The sequence below is a fragment of the Apis dorsata genome, unplaced genomic scaffold (genome assembly GCF_000469605.1).
Source record: "Apis dorsata unplaced genomic scaffold, Apis dorsata 1.3 scaffold_470, whole genome shotgun sequence".
NCBI lineage: Eukaryota > Metazoa > Arthropoda > Insecta > Hymenoptera > Apidae > Apis > Apis dorsata.
In genome coordinates this window covers 228,692-233,898 of record NW_006263709.1, presented here as the reverse complement: position 1 = coordinate 233,898, position 5,207 = coordinate 228,692, and the positions used below count along the sequence as shown (strand labels likewise).

At 26.8% G+C, this 5,207-nt stretch overlaps 1 protein-coding gene across 1 annotated transcript in view; it reads right to left on the bottom strand.

Annotated features, from left to right (window-relative positions):
• Positions 1-5,207, bottom strand: part of LOC102671372 (microtubule-associated protein futsch) — a 32,793-nt gene that overhangs the window by 22,848 nt on the left and 4,738 nt on the right. The gene's annotated exons all lie outside the window — the stretch shown is intronic.

Genomic DNA, 5,207 nt, shown 5'->3' with positions numbered 1-5,207 from the left:
TATATATATATATCTTTTCGGTTGTTTCGTCGGTGCATAAGCGAAATCAGCGATAAGATATTCCGTTTCACCTTTTTCCGCCCACGAACTCTATATTCGTTCAAAGAATAAAACCTGGAGATTGATCTATGAAATGGGATTAAACGAATCAGAGCGTTCATTGAATAATCGTTTCTAAAGGAAAAAGAAAAAGATACTAATATGTCGATACCACGAATAAAACAGAAGTTCCATGACGTCACGAATACCGCACCCCGTCACGTGGTTCGGCGGTAGCCGGCAATCGATCGCATATCCTGCACCCACTCTCTATTGCCATCTTCGTTACTGTTGTTTTATCTTTTCTACGTGAAAAGCTTCTTCCAACTACCAGCTGCTTCGAAAGCAGAACATATATGTACGTATATAAATAATAATAAATAAGTAATCATCGAATGAATAAATAATACAATGTCTGTCCCATATATATGTATATATGTATAAATTTATGTCAGAAATTAAAGTATAACCTAACTTTTAATGACAATATTTTTTTCTAATATCGTAAATCGTTCGTATACTTTATGTGTATTACATAATATTGCGATATATCGATTTGTTACTATAGTATATATAGTATATTTTTATAAATTAAATTTATGAAAATTATTTCAAGAATTTAAAATTTTCTCACGTGTGTGTGTGGTAATAATATATACTCGAATATGAAGTAGAGAAAAAGATAAATCATTCTCAAATATTTATAACTTTTTTTTTAAATCGAATGTATAAATATTTCTTAATTTTAAACAAAAGATTACGCTTAATTCAATTGATTCATTTTTTCAATTAATTCAATAATTATTTTATCGAATGATAATTCAAAATTTTTTAATCCAATTACAATATAAACAACATACCTATATGATATGAATTCATTACATTTCATGTTATATAAAATATAACGATTATTGACAAAATTAAGAGAATGTTAAAAATGAAAGAATCGATGATTTTATTATGTATATAAAATTATAGAAATTGGTAAAACAATTGATTTGATAAATGATCGATTCATTCATAATACGAATAAGCTGTTACTATTTGTGCACACCATAATCGATTAATTTATGTGAATTTGAAAGTTGTTCAAAACGTGTGATAAAAATACAGAAATATATGAAACGATTGAATCGGTCAAAAAATCATATCGTGTGAAATAATCGTAACGAATTAATTTAATAATTTCTTCTTTGATAAATGTGAGCAATATTTTACAAACAATAATTTCCACAACAAAATTAATCCAATAATAAAAAAGTACAAACTAGAATATACAAAGTTGAATTATAAACACGAGTATTGACAAACAGTTGTCTACTCCATTTAAAATAGTGCATTTAATATTTAAAAGAAAAAAAAAGTGAATTTAATCAAACGAAATAAAACGAGTAGATTGAAAATCTCTTCGATTCGATGTAGAATTAAAAAATAACGAATAATTATTCGTGAAAAGATATTTTTCATGTTCTAAGAATGAAAAAATTTATATCAAGAATAATTAAAATTAATCTTTAAATCCAATTATACACGCGATAACCATATAACTATAATTCTTTCGAATCGCTTAACTTGTCAAGTTGAACCACAGAACCAGCAAATTCTCTATGTCAAATTGATCGGAAGCCCTGACGATGATACAAGAGAAGCCGTGCGTCGGGGGTCGTGTCTTCTAATACGTGACGAACTATGCACATTTTTTTTTTAGTTTAGTATATAAGTAGAAGCATATATTAGTCTATTTAATCATTATAATTATTATATATTAAATTGTTTATACTTATTTATTTATAATATTCATATCCTATATTGCAACATCGGTGGAAACGTGGAAGATTCATACATGATGTAAATAATAAAATTAAACCGTTTTGTTAATTATAATAATATCAATTTCTAATAAACGTAACGATTGAAACTAATTAAATAAATAAATAGGTTTTTTTGAATATTTTTAATATTTGAAAAAAGGAAAAAAATAACGTCCAATCGGATTTTTTTCAAGAAAGGGTCAGTTTTGATGAAATTGTGCCCTACGTTGATGCTTTGTAGGCATATTCTACTTAAAAACGGCAGTCGAAGATACAGTTAAATATAGATAGAATCATGGCTTTCTTCGTTCGAGCATTTACCCCTCGTGTGGTATCTTAGAATCTTAGACATTCCTTTCTATCGCCTTTCTCGATTTGCATTCATTTCCTTGCATATTTCCACCTTTATCTATACTTTCAACAAATTTTTTTTTATTTATAAATTTTCCAATTATTTTTATATTTATTTAAACTGCTTTTTCTTTCTTCCTTCTTTTCTTCTCGCTCTTCACGAGATAGATTTTTGTGCGAATGTTAAATGAATCGCTCCAATTATCTTTATACACGGTTCTTGCGACATACACAATCTTTATAATCTTTGATAATTTGTATCCATGATACGTCACATTTTTCGCAATTAATTAAACATAATAAATTATTAATATTCATATTTTATACATAGGTATATTTCGATGAAATATAACTAATGAATGAAGAATGCAATTTTTATGAGCATGTAAACGTGTATAAAAGCTTTTGTTGTTTAACAGGGTCAAACAGTTTCTTCGAAAATTGCTGACATCATTCCTGATTGATCTCACAAAAAGAGAATGAACGAGGTCGATAGGAAGCTGTTGTTCTAACCTGTTTCAATCATAAGTGTCAATTATTGCCGTTTCTTTGATCAAATATATATGCATTCAGCGTATTCAGGTGAAAAAAAATTTTAAACAAATAACAATATCCATTTCATAAATTCATTATTACAATTTGTAAATAGAATTAAAAAAAAAATCAGATAATAATAAACTAGTGACCACTATATGAACATATATGAAGTTGATAGAATAGCACACAGATCGACTTAGCTCGTCCGTGGCTATTTATATTTTTAAGAGAAGGGCGAAGACCTGATCCAAGGATTTGTTAAAGACGAGACAAAGATTTAATTTTCGTGATAACTCCATATATTGAAAAATATAAAATCATCTTTTTCTTCAATAAAAAAAATATATCTTGTATAAAATAATAATTTTCAAATTCTTTTGATCTAAAACATCGGGTATATGTGAACTTTTATCCATATAAAATATAGATAATTTTTAATTAAAACCATTATAATAATATAATTAACTATATTTGTATATATTAAATCGATACAAATTTTAAAACATGCATAAAACATAGTTGAAACGATATTTTAAATATACATAAATAAATGATATAATGATACAAGTAAACGAAAGAATTATGCTCAAAAATTTTCGGTACGAGAGATTGTGACAAAATTATATCGTGTCATCAGCATTTTTGATGACAATAAGAAACAATAAAAACGAAAGAAAAAAAAAGAAAAAGATAGAAAAGAAATTATCAAGAAAACACAAGAAGATCGGAAATCTTTCTTGTCTTATAACTTGATGAGTATCAATGCTAACTGTAAGTATGTTATTTGGTGTAAGGGTCAGGTTCAAGAACAAGGTAACCGAGAAACAGAGTTTCACGATTCGAAGAGCACGTTGCACGAGAGAGCAAATCACTAGCGAATGCCGCGATAAAATTAGACACACTATATTCAGTTGGCGGTACGACGAAATTGTGAAGGATCGTTCTGTATAATTTACTAAATATCTCTGTTCTTTTCATTTTTACGTTAGAAGTACGTCAAATTTTCTCCAAAGAAAATAATGCTTGATAATAGTTTTATTATAACGTAATGTATTAATTCTTTCGATAACCAATTTTTTTTTTTTTTTGGAATCTGTTAAGAAAACTATTTATTATCGATCATTAATTATGGAAAAAAAGATTTTATTTTTGTGAAGAAAACATATATTGAAGAAAGAATAATGTATTAAAATATCTATTTTTTTCGAAAAAAAAAAATAATTGTTATTTACTTAATATTTAATTAAAATACACACATCATATGTTAATTAATTGCGTTTAATTTCGCATGCGTATACGATATATATGTATTGTATACATAGAGATACATATATATACATACATGCGCAAAATTAAATTAGTACACGCATCGTCTCCCGTAATTGAATAAACTAGTATAGCTCGATAAAGCATATAAACGTAAATTTTTCTCATTCGATTCGATAGAACTCTTGACGAGTAAGTTCTTCCGGATATTACAAGTATCGAATAACTTCAACTTTCGCGATGCTCCCCACGTCCTCAATCATGATTCATACCGACAAGTATGCCTTCCTATCTTATGTATGTGTGGTTACTCGTACAATATCTGTAAATGCATACCCATACATGTATCTGCATACGCATTATCATATTAACCTTTTATAACCATTATTACTGTATATTAATTCATGTAAATATTTGCGCACATCGATTTATCCTAAATGATATAAAATTATCAATTTATAAATCATATAATATAACAAAATATATTTCTCTGAATATTAATATTTCAATATTATATGATTACATTTTTTCTCGTATATTTTTTTGATAAAAATCTTACTTAACATTTTAAGAATTATATACATATATTTCGTTTTACCTACTTTCTTATGCATTTTATTCATAACACGTATGAGTATACTGAGAAGAAGATACAATATAATAACGTCTGGAATAACGAGCAAGTCAAAAGTGTAGGTACCTTAAAATAAGTACACAAATGAATTCACGTCTCGCCTTCTTTCCGCTCTACCAATCCTTCCTGTGATGTGTCTACACGGGCAACCCATGAGTCACATAAAACTTGCTAACGTTTCCATACCTATCGTATGCAAATGATCCAAATGAATATACTCGTGAGTATATGTGGAAGATGCAACGATTTCTATTGTACGAAAATGAATTAATTAATAAAAAAAACAATTCAAAGTTATTTAATACAATCTATTAAATTCAATAGAATCTTTTGTTAAAAGAGATACACTTTTTTTTATATTGTAATTCTTCAAGAATTATATAAACTCTTAATATTTTTAAATATTCGAAATTTCATGCTTAGTATTCAGATTTCATATGCATCTAAATATAGTATCATATAGATTTTTTTTTATATTATAGGTTTTTTCATGTTGAAAACAAAGTAATAAATAATAAGTAATTTTATGAAAATGATTTTTAACTAAAAATTGAGCAAGTACGGTATTC